The sequence below is a fragment of the Triturus cristatus genome, chromosome 6 (genome assembly GCF_964204655.1).
Source record: "Triturus cristatus chromosome 6, aTriCri1.1, whole genome shotgun sequence".
Lineage (NCBI taxonomy): Eukaryota > Metazoa > Chordata > Amphibia > Caudata > Salamandridae > Triturus > Triturus cristatus.
This window is the reverse complement of record NC_140589.1, coordinates 656804543-656817411: the sequence shown is the minus strand read 5'-3', so window position 1 is coordinate 656817411 and position 12869 is coordinate 656804543.

The window sequence follows — 12869 nt, the reverse complement described above, 5'->3', positions numbered from 1 at the left end:
AAAGTCCTGGAAAGTGTTGAAGTCCCATAAGCAGAAAATAGTTTGATGTGATTTTGCAGAAAAGAAAAAACCAGCAAGCTATATATGCTCTGCCATTTGTCAAGTATCTCGTGAATTCCTCTAAGGCACCATGATAAGGTCCTTAAGTCTGCAAGTTGTCGCGTCCTAAATTTCCTTCCGTCCGTAGCCTTCCTGCATCTTTCAACCTTACGAGATAGTGAATATCTGGAGTCCTCGAAATATTTCTAGGGATTGCAGAGAATCCTAGGGGATCGGGCTTACTATAGCCATCGCTAACTATTATACAGAACTGAAGCCTTGAGGAAGTCACGGTGGTGACGAAACGCGCGTTGGCTGTTTCAGATAGAACGCTCTACGTGTCAACCCTTGCATTTATAAGAACTGCAAGAATTGAATTGTACATACCAACGAAAAAGTTTTTCGGTTTGATGTCTTATCTGATATATGATGTTAAACGCTAGATGAAGTGCTTTGTGTTTTGATAAATATTAAAACTGAGTTCACAATACACATTTGTATGTTTCATGACATTTTCTGTGCCAATTGGTTTCTTCTCTATATTACTTGGAGCCTACAGCTTATATGATTAATTTCAACAAATGTGCATTGTTTTCATTTTGATGAAGAGTGCCGGGGTCTCTTTGTATGTATATATATATATATATATATATATGAATCTCCAAAGTGCCCCAAGCATTCGAAAGGTCACTCGACGTCACTCGCACCAACCGGCCTTTTGTTGCTGCTCTCCTCGTATTTCAGCCATAAATTGTTTCCCCAACGCGTTTCAAGGCTACCACGCCTCTTCCTCATGGGGCTTGCTTGAACAAATGGCATCACAAACTCACGTAACTTCAATTTCAGGCATCTTTTATTTCTACAAACCCCTCCCAAAAGATTGACTCAGTGCAGTTTCTTCAGGATTCATTGTGGGATGTGTAGTTGCCAACGTGAGTAATTTGCATTTTTAACTATAGTAGGTGCGATGTCCATTCATAATATTGCCGCTTTTTAACGTCCTAAGTAGGATATGAAACATTGTAGGAGAGCACTCTGTTGCAAATGGAGCGACGTGCTGAAACGGAGTGAAGCAGTTTCACCCCACAGCCTCTCAGGTAAGTTCGAGATGGTGCCCCTTCCAGGACCGGACCGCCCTGCAAACAATGAATCTCCAAAGTGCCCCAAGCATTCGAAAGGTCACTCGACATCACTCGCACCAACCGGCCTTTTGTTGCTGCTCTCCTCGTATTTCAGCCATAAATTGTTTCCCCAACGCGTTTTAAGGCTACCACGCCTCTTCCTCATGGGGCTTGCTTGAACAAATGGCATCACAAACTCACGTAACTTCAATTTCAGGCATCTTTTATTTCTACAAACCCCTCCCAAAAGCTTGACTCAGTGCAGTTTCTTCAGGATGCATTGTGGGATGTGTAGTTGCCAACGTGAGTAATTTGCATTTTTACCTATAGTAGGTGCGATGTCCATTCATAATATTGCCGCTTTTTAATGTCCTAAGTAGGATCTGAAACATTGTAGGAGAGCACTCTGTTGCAAATGGAGCGACGTGCTGAAACGGAGTATATATATATATTATCTACTGGCGGTCGCCAGTAGATAGTTATAGTTAGGACCGTGTTTCCATAGGAAATCCGCAACATTCTATTTGGAATAACTTTGGCGCCGATTGACGAATCCTCGCAAAATTTTCAAAATAGGTGGGGCGCTCCGCTCCGCTCCTTCCCTGAAAGTCTCGGGGGCATTGGTCAAGCGGGGGCTGAGAAAAAGGGGGGGTCCCAAAACGCATTTCCCCATGCATTTTCCCATAGGACCTTTAGTCCGCGCTAGAGCCCGGACGGCTGAACAGAAAACCTTGAAATTTGGCAGAGAGGTAGTCCTCAGGTCAGGGATGTGCCTTTTGCAGGTCTGGTGTAAATCTGTTCAGTATTTTCTGAGAAAATAGCATTTAAAAGCATATATATCTCTATAGGCGCGCACCGTGCGCGTACAGTAAGTGCACCCTGCCGTGCGCGAGCGCAATTCTGATTGGTTGTTAGATCTTAGTAAACATTCGAATCGGTCGAAACCAGGAAGTGTCGGCCGCCATTTTGTCTCTCGCAGTCTGAGGGGGTGAAAAACAAAGGTGGAGAACATGAAAAGGGGGCAGGGTGGACAGTTCCTGACCCCTTAGCCATTGTCAGGGGGTCCCCAAAGGACCCCCAAGGGCCATAAATGTTTTTAATATTTTTACAAAAAATCGCGGAGTGCGCTTACCGTGCGCGCACGGTAGAAAGGGGAAAATTACGTGAACGGCGGAACGTGGGCGCGCTGTGCGCCAAGCGCACCGTGCGCCCACAGTGCGCGCACGGTGCGCGCACGGTGAAACACCTTAAAAAAAAATAAAATAATAATAATAAATACATAACTTAGCATTTAAAAAACCGTACAAATTCACTGAAAAAACCATAGGTTTCACACACGTTATAGTTAGGAATTAGCATTTAAAAAACCTTGCAAATTCACTTAAAAAACCATAGGTTTCACACATGTTATAGTTAGCTGGACATTTCCCTCGTAAAAAACCAATGAAATTCCCCCGTTATAGTTAGTAAAGGGAACTATAACTCGCGCGACCGCAATCCACTGCTGATGACGTCAGATATTACATCACTGATGACATATGTGTCTTTCTGCAAAATAAATATTTATTAAATATGTATAGCTAAAGGTTAAAGGAAAGAAAAATGGGTAAATAAGTAAATAAATACAGTGATGTAATATCTGACGTCATCAGCAGTGGATTGCGGTCGCGTGAGTTATAGTTCCCTTTACTAACTGGGTTTGAAAATACCACTTTTAGAAAGTAAGTATTTTCTTGCTTAGCCATCCAGTGTGCCTTTGCTAGGTTTGCGCAATGACTGGCTTTGAAGTGACAGGGGCTGGGGATGTGCTTTCTGTTCAGATAGCCACTTTGGGGTGAGGTGTATCCCTCCTTTCCAGGGTGATTCAGGGCTGAGCTGAATAGACCAGTGCTTGAATCAGAGTACGGGAAGGAGATTTATTTCACACCTGAATAGGCATGGTCTGCCTTGGACAATGCTTTCACCACCTCCTGCCAGGAACCTGGGCCAAAGAGGACAGAACTGGTTTAAAGGATTTTGTACTATAAAAAATGGGGCCCAGACCCCTGAACTCTAGATCACTTTTGGAATTCAAGAGGAACCTCTGCCAAGTAGAAGAGCTGGGAGAAGCTGGAAGAGAAGTACTGCCCCTTTGCTGTGTGCTGTCTGGGGTTGGCCTCCAGTAGCTGTCTGCCAAGGAGAGGAACTGTGTGTGTATCCTGCTTGACAAAGTATCTCTAAAGGCTTGAGGTTGAGCTTGCACCCTGTACAAGAAGTCTCAGGAACAGCAAAGACTTCACCATTCTTCTGGGCACAGTCTCGGGATCTGCTGGTTTCAGTTGCTGCAGAAGAAAAGAGCAGCCAACTCTGTCACTGAGTACGTTGCTGGTTCCGTGTCCTGAAGGTACCACAGAAGGCACCGCCGCACTACGCACCACATCCTTGGTCTTATCGGCGCCACTGGGCGACTGTCATCTAGCCATTGCTTGTACCGTGTCCTGTGGGCACCGCACTCCGCACCGCCTCGCTTCACTCTGCCCCGATGTCACCAACACCGTCTCTGCCTGACCGGAACATCGACCAGCTCCGTCGCCTGCACCGTGACCTGCCAGCACTGCATCAAGCACCGCCTCACCGACGCCATTGGATGACTATCACCGAGCCGCTACCTGCACTACGCCATGAAGGCACCACACACTGCACTGCTTCCACTTCATATTGCAACCACAACAGTTAACATGACCGATTCGTACCAACGGGATCAGCCATAACGAGAAAGGTACTGTCTACGAGTCAGTCGATACTTTAGCTGGTGCGTGCCGGCACGGTCGGCTGGAACTGTTAGACTCTGTCATTTTCAGCATTGCGCTAGCCATGGACGGAGCTACCAACTTGGAAGAACTGTGTTTTTCAGCTATTCTTACAATTGAAGGTTATCTTGCAAAGTAACCATTTTTACAGTATTAAATGTTGGATTTTCATCATATTTGGCCTTGTTGGTTTGGAAATAAAGTTTTTCTTATTTATCTAAACTGGCGTGGTGTCTTTTTGTATTGTTTTCACTATATTACTGTATGCATGTACAAATGCTCTACACACTGTCTCTGAGATAAGCCTGTTTACTCATGCCAAGCTACCGGGGGGGGGGGGTTATTTTAGAAGTGTATCCCCCTTACCCTTACTAGGAAGAAGGGTCCCTACTCGGACAAAGGTGCAAACCATTGCCAACTAGAGACCCCCATTTCTAACAATATCCTTGATGCAAATCAAAGCAAGAGAAGACCTTTGCACCATTCAATTGGGTTATCATCTCAAAGATGTGCGGACCTGGATGTCTTTCTCATTCAATTGCCTTTTTTTCTTGACGCATATCAATGCAGATGCGTACAGCTTCTTCACTGTCCTTTTTGGGCACTACCACTATTAGAGAAACCCATGGCGTTGGACCAGTGGAACAATCAGTTATATCATGTTTGGTGAATGATTTAAGTTCTTTCGCCTCAGCTTCCTGTAAGTGAAATGCAGTTTGTCTCTGCCTTTGAGCAATATGACAGACGTCCTCATTAATGTGTAATTGTACTTCTATAATCTTGAGTTTTCCTAACCCATGAAACAAGGAAGGGAATTAACGTACTATTTTGTGATAAGCATTCATGATATAGTTCACTGATATCAGTCCCATATCAGCAACTGTCCTGAAACGGAGTACACAGGCACTTGACGCAGTACCTTCAAGTATATGAATGGGTGCTTCTACTTTCATTTTCTTGTTTTTCATTGTTGCTTCAAATAAACCTTGTCTTTTAAGTGGCATCAATGATAAGCAGGAGATGATTCTGGTGACAACACTTTGCAACAACCCACTGCAATAAAAGTATGTCTTTTTGGCCCACAAAAAGTAAAAGTTACTACTCAATGTATTGATATGCAAATATAAACAAACAAGGAACTACTAAAAAAATACTGTAAGAATGATGAAGTATTGCTCACTAATACCATGCGGTGGAAGAAATGTGCTTGGTTCACTAAAGGTAGTGCATCTGTGAACATGGAAAAATGTGTATTTCTGATTTTGCCAGAGACAAATGCTAAGGTTCCTGGCCTCCTTTTTCTTGGGTGTGGATGCCTGCCATTTTGAACACATGCTATACTGCAACTGCTTTCTTCAGGAATACAAAATCTGAAGAATCTGCAACCGACATGTTTTTACCACATTGATAAAAACACTCAATGTAAGGGTGAGAACGCAGATCCTGATTTACTCCAGGTGGCTTAATCTAGGTAAAGTAGCCTCTCACCGTCATTAGCAGTTCCCTTCCTTGATAAACGTCTTTATGGCTAAGGAGCCTAACAGAGTCAAATGTCAACATCTGAAAGACAGGGTTTAGTGATGTCATGACAAAAATATCCCTGCTTTGTTCACATTTTTTCCCATTTTTAAACAAAACACTTTCCTGAAGCAATAGGATGTTAGAGTGCATCTGCAGTATCATAGAATGTGTACTGTTGTGAACAAGATTGGTTTTCCATGTTGTCATATCTGCAAACAAAGCTGCAAAATTCCCAATGTCAGTATAGTGTCATGACCCCAAAAATCAGCAGGCAAATGAAGGCTTATTTATTGGAAGAATTTACAAGATCTAGTCGGTCAGAAAGTGATATTTCCCAGAGCCAAGCACATGTATTCTTCACCGCCTCTCGAAATTTCCACAAAATGGCAGCTTTATATGCCTTGCAGAAGCATCCAAATAATTCCCTTCTGCTCGTGCATGCAGTGCTGGGTGATGTGACTCCGAGGGAAATGGTTTTCTGTGAGACTGTGGAATATTTTTTCTGCTGTTAGAGTCATCCTTTCCCAACTGCACATCGGTAACAAAACCACAATCAATGTGTGGAGTGTAAGCTGTGTTGTGGCACAGATGTTTTTGGATGTCTTCTGGTATTACGTGTGAGAGATGTTCCTCGGAATGGACACAGTCTGGGCTATAGCTAAGAAATTTAACAGGGTTCTACATTGTTGTCAAGTTGCTCGCCTCCTAGTTCTGCCCCCATTCAAATGCTCACAAGGAAAGGGTATTTATTCTCCATGATGCAAAAGAACAAAACAGATTTCAGAAGTAGCTTCGATTTGTCGAAATCACGACCTGCTATCCATGTGAAGGTGCATACAAGTCAATGTGTAAATCCTCCCCACAGATTGTGGTAAAACAATGATTTGCTTTCTTTGGGAATAAAGTGTACCAGGGTACACAACCTGAAACATCAGACCTCGGCTTGCTGTTTCTTAGAAATTCCCGTCAGCCTGTAAGAAAATGATGCTACTCGGACTTAGTGCTGCGCCATACTTCCTGACGGGCATTTCGCCGCCTGCACTGCAGGGCCTAATTAAACAGTGCTGCAGCTATAGTTGGCGAAATTCGCCTGGTGGGAAGGGGAGCAGAGACACCGGAAGCCACCTTCAGTAAAAAAAATAAGAAAGCTGCGATCACTGCAGGGCAAACACGAGTGCTGAGAGTCAAGGTTTACCCCTGGTGAAATGTCCGCAAATAAAACTTACTAGCTTCTTCTAAAGGCTTTGCCCTGATAAAGCAAGGTTGCAGGTGAAATGTTGCAAAAACAACAATGATGGACAGAATGCAGAACAATGTCATACATTTACCCCAGTACAGAGATCTGGGCCTAAATTCATCGGGGCTCATTTATGAGCCCCTGCGTCACTTTTGCGCCACCGGTCCGTCACTTTTTGTGACGCACCAGTGGCGTAAAACATGCGCCATGATGCGCCATATTTACAAAGTGACGCATCTAGGTAGATGCGTCACTTTGTAAACCCCTGCGCTACATTATACCTGCGTCAGGTATAATGTATGCAGGGTGGGCGTTCCCACGTAAGTAAGCATCGTAGAAGTGACGCAGTGAAATCTACGAGGTTTCACTGCGCCACTTCTAGGGTGCAAATGCGTCAATATCTTGCGCCTGCCTCACAGCAGGCGTAAGACTGACGCAGGCCCTATCACATGGGGCTTGCCCCATGTGAAGGACACATTGCTGGAGTTGCGTCACTTTTGTGACACACTCCAGCAATGCGTCACTTTTGCGCCTACAGATACGTCAGAAATACTGACGTATCTGTGACTCCTTGCGACATGATGCGTCATACTGTAAATATGACGCATCATTGGAGTCACAGGGAGGGCGCAGTGAAAAGTGACGCATCACTGTTTTCACGCAGTGATGCGTCACTTTTCATAAATGAGGCCCATCGTTTTTTTATTCTCCTTGCCATTCCAAATGAACCCAGCCATATGCAAATCAGTCTTGACCCCGAGCCTCATGGGAACAGTCCAGCCCGAAATGCCAAGCCAGGTCCTCCCTGGACTGGAAATAGGCTAAATAATTCTGATATAATTGTCCACGGGGCTGTAGAGTCGTAGCGCCATATTTATTGCTGCCTGTGTAGTCCAGCTGTGACACAATTATGTATAACAGTTAAAATGGCATATAAGTATCACTCAAAACAAACCCATACAGGCTGATACGTGCTCGGTAATTCCCGTGGCAATGTGCGAACGTTGCACTGGAGGGTTTGAACAAGCAGGTGTGTGGTTATTTAGTTCATAGACGGAGTGGATGTCTAATGGTCTGCCTCAGAGGACCAGAGCTCAGAATAAGATTGATATGATACGGTTGTAGGTCTCTCCTGCGTTTGCGTACAAAACAGCACACTTTACCATTACCGCACATACTCAACCTATTTTGAGTCAATGGCAAACAAATCTGCGCACCGTTTTCTTTTCAAACATTCGTGTAAAACATTGCTGCAGCCATGTAAAAAAGAATTTCATGACCGATTCTTCAACAAACTATTACTTCCTGGATTTTAAAGTCTCGGTCCATTACAACTGAACCAATTGCACGTAGCAGTACTATCTATATATGTATGTTTTGTCGAATGTATGAATGCTCTCCATCATCTTGTTTCATAGGGTGTGTTAGACAAATGTGAGAGCATCCATGTCACTTCCTGTGACGCCACTGGATCAAAGGTAATGTGTCGCTTTCTGTGATGTAACTGGGCCAAAGGTCATGTGATGTCACTTCCTATGCTATCCCTGGGGTTAGAGGTCTGGTAGCCCGACACTCAGCCCCCAAACTGTTCTTGAAGGTAAATGGGTGTGATTATTTATTACTTTTTAAACTCAACTCCAGCCTTGTAAGCCCACATGGTGTTAGCCTAATGTCTTCATGGTGTTCTGTGAAATGAAGGAGCGTGCACCATCATGCATTTGGCGGTAGTAGGCATTGATCATCCAAGGGCTTAGCCTCGCATATGGACTTTGATTTCCTTAAGGCTTCTGCTCCAAAAGCCCAGGTGTGGAAGAGACAAACCTCATGGAATTACGAAGCAGGCTCTGATGTGCTTAGTACCTCGGAGTTTGAGGTGCAGAATAGCATGCAGGTCATGTTAGCTCTCTGGTCTTTCAGTACAGGATCTGACACTGGTTTTCTTCCTGGAGAGAAGCTTGAGAGTTGATAGTGGGTAGGATTGGTCCCAGTGCCTTCTCCCTTATGTGCTGATTTGATCTGACAGATACTCTGCTTTGTGACATAATGTGGTGTGCTATGTAATTTTCACTTCAATTTAATGTTCATTACAGAAATGTGTTAGTGATTGCCTCGCAGGTTTCTTCTGTAAATGTCCAGCTTCAGTTACCTTGCAAGCCAGATCCAACCAGAGCAATGAGAGCTTCCACATTTCTCTGAGAGCTTCCACATTTCTCTGAACCCACAACCAACCTCACACTATGACTGTGTAGATAAGAAGTAGATCCTGTGATAGGAAATGGGGCCAAAGATAGAAACAGACACTGGATATCATCTCCCTGCCTGAATACACAGCTGAACCTAAACAGCGTTGCAGGAGAAGGGTATCTAAAAACACAAGGATACTATTGGCAATTGACATCTGATATTGTATATGCTATACCTCCTAACACTCTCTGTATTTCCCATGCTCTATACAGGATTGGAACTTAATCTTTCAACAGAGCTGTAATATAATTAAAGCTGATATGGTAACTGAGAACGTTCTTTGCTAAAGAAAGCTACCTTCAATATCATGCAGTAACATTCTTCAGTTCTATTTATATTTATTGTAACAGGTCAATAACTGTTGTATGAAAATCATTAATTATATGCCTCCACAAGTGCCCATATGTTCAAAATGACAGTTATTTTCTCTAGGAACATAGGGGTGGCAAAGGCAACAAGCATTTGAAATGCAATAGGCCTCGCATTTGCAAGAGTTTGAGGTATTGGCATGATAAAGGAAAAAGCCTTATATTTATGTTTTTTGAAAACCTGAAAGTGCTGCGTAAGCACGCTCTTTGTACTTAGAGTCCTTGCTTACGAGTCGCAAGGCTGGTAGTAACTGTGCCTCATTTACTGCCAGTCTTGCTTCTCGTAAGCAAGGACTATAAGTATAAAGTTGCATGTTTACGACCCGCTTGCAGCTTTTCAAAACACATAAATAAAAAATAAATTACATGCCTATAGCTCAAACTCTCGCAAATGCGAGACCTATTGCATTTCAAATGCTTGTTTTTTCAAGGCGTGTGCCACTTCACTCTGTAACGAAGTGTGAGGACAGTTGAGGGATTCATTGCATTTTGCTGATCTCGGTTAATGTATCTACTTTGAGTCAAATGAAGAATGGTTAGTCTGCCGTTTCGTTTGGTGCGTTTCAACAGTTTCACTTTTAGTCTAAAGGATTTGGGGTCAGTTAGTAGGTCTCCTTCATTTGTCCTGGCGGTCAGCATTTCTTCACAAAATCTCTGGGTATTGTTCAACTGTTTCCTTAGATTGTTTTTTGGGACTCTGTGAACCACCTTACTGGGCACACAGTCACTGAGGCATGATCTTGTCTTATATAGTGCAAAACAAAAACTACATTGGTTTAGATTAGAATAGCCTCTTATGGGGTGGGACTGGGAAAATTTAGAACTTTCACTTGAGAGAAATTTTAAATCATTGGCATGCTGTTCGAGAAATTGTGGTTAAACGCAGCATAGGGACAGTTGTTAAGCTGCATGGGCTACGTATTTGAAATCAGCGGTGAAACATGCTATTTGTGTAGGTCAGATATTAAGGAAGACAATGTTTGTAACACAGTGAGCAAGGTAACATTCAATGGGAGGTGAAACCTTATTCACATTATTGCTGTAAAAGCACCCAGTTTACAAGCTCTTGCCAAGTCTCTGACTGTTCCTGAGAAGAAGGGTCCTCGAATAACTCTGAAGAGTATCCCTTTCCACGCCCCTCTGTTTTTTTTCAAGCCTAACTCGTTTTCTGCTGCCTTGTATGTATGTGATGTGCTTGCGCGCGTCTGGCAGTCTAGTGAAATGTACATGCCAAGACACATCTAGTGGCAACTGCCTAATGGCTTATTGATGGGTTCAGATGCACCTTCCCTTTGAATACAGGGGGCGAGTCTTCATGCCCAGAGTGTCTTCTAGAAAGCAGGAACAAGGCTGTTGGTTGCAACCAGATTATTTCGGAGGAGAGCAATTTTGTAATCAGTTGTTGAAAGGAGAAAGCAAAAAACCAGCGAGCAAACAAAAGCGCAAGCCTTCTATTTCCTACTCTGATGAAAACACTGGAGCCCATTGACTGATAGGAAGGGGTGAGGAGGGTGAGACGGGAAGAAGAAAATGGGGCAATGGCACAACAACGAAAGTGAAACAAGCGAGGTGTTCGTGAAACGGGTGCCTCCCTAGTATAAAGAGCTCATACTTGCATTTCTCTACAGAGACAAGAGCCAGTCCATGTCTGGGGCAACGGAGCAGGAGGCACAGTGCAGGAAGCAGCACTGACACAACTGTGGCATTAAAAGGAGGTGGGAGGGAGGAATACTATATTATAATGTAACCTGGTATGTCGCCAAAGCTGAACACAGGCAAACAATACCGGAGCAGGAAACTAAGAAAAAAATAGTCCCCCAAAGAACAGATAAAGAAAAATAGTGGAATGAGACAGTACTTAGTCCCTGCTGTGTGGGAAGAACGGAAGAGAAAAAGGAGGATAAAGAGGCAGGACTGACCTCTAGCAAGCAAGCATTTTTAAAGGACACTAAAACAAACAAATCAAAAGAAGAGGGATGGCTTTCAGCCCACAAGAGAAATTACAACAGGTGTCGAATGCTCGACCTAAAAATTAGAGATTCAGATTAGTGCTTGGAGGTAAACTCTGCTTCACCAGTGGAGTTTGCAGAGTTTTGCCACTTTCGCTCCATTTGGAGCGTGGAGTTCAGCAGAAACTCTGCCAAATCGCGGTGTGGAGGAGTTTACCTGTGCTTGCCTACCCTTAGTGTTCAGCTGGATCATGCATGCAGGATAATTCAATACATGTATGGTTATGGATGGGATACCTCTATACTACACTTGCACATCTGTGGCTCACAGGTACAACACTATTGCGCATGCACAATGGTGAAAGGCTACCCAGAGCCTCATGCACAGTACAGCTGGAGGGTTTGAAACATGCATCCTCATTCCATGAGTAACAGGTCAACAGGTCATGCTCAGAGGCAGTGAGCGAGTTCAGCTGCAGAGTTAGCCGGCAGGTTAGCAGCGTGTCCTCTGTAATGCCCAAACAGGCAAGATAGTTTTAGAATGGTGTACCAAACACTGCCACTCTTAGAGTTCGTGATGAGGATACTGTTTATACTATTGCCAAAAAGGGTCCAGTTTGCTCGGTCGCCGCCCGTCTGTGTTACATTTTTCTTTTGTTTTCAACTTTGTGTCTTGTCGTCTAGAAATGCACAAATATGTGCACTTTTCACTTCACCACTTTTTTTTAAAAATAGGACAACACACAATGTGGGCAATGAGTGCGGTGCTGCCAGGTTTATACATGATCTTTACATGTGACATCAGTTAAATTTACCGTAGCCCGAGAGCAATGATTGTTTGCAGAATTGGCTGCTGTATACTTTAAAAAATGAAGGTCAGTTTTAACTTGTAGCAGCCTTTATGTTCTGGGGATTTAGTTATGACTGGAATGTAGCGTGCCATAAATTGAATGTGAGTGACCTCAATTTTATGTGAGATGAAAGTTGCATCGAAAATCGCCTGAAAGTATTATTCCTTCTTATAGTACTTGTTCCTTTTGGCAGGTAATAGACACTGTTTACTGGCTAGGGAAGGCCATGAACAGCGGCATTTTGTACTGTGGAGTCACGCTGGACCTGAAGGAGTTCAAAGGTTTACTGGCCGAGATGAGGAAGATAGGGCCTGCAGGTGTATGAGTGATGTTTTATGGGAGTGAGTGCAGAAGTTCCACTGGGGGCCTCCCAGCACCTGTGACCGGAGGGGAAACAGGTGTCTGCAAGACGCTTCGCTCAGAGCATCTCCTACTGCTGGCCACTCATAACTTTTAGGCCATACTCTCTATGTCATGACCACAGCGCTGATACTAGTTGATGGTACTCCGCCCGCGGAACTCTGCGGAACCTCGCAAAGTTTATCAGTATCTCTGAGTAATTCCATGGATTGAAACTTCGCGAGCACCACCCAGGCCTAATTCAGATCTCTTGCAAACCCTCAAATAATGCAGAGTATAGACATTCTGTGAATCCTGGGCCAAAGTAAATATGCATGTTTCCAGATATAAATCACATATAGTCTTTGAAACTAATAATCCAAGAGAAATGGTATCTGGAAGGTTATAGGC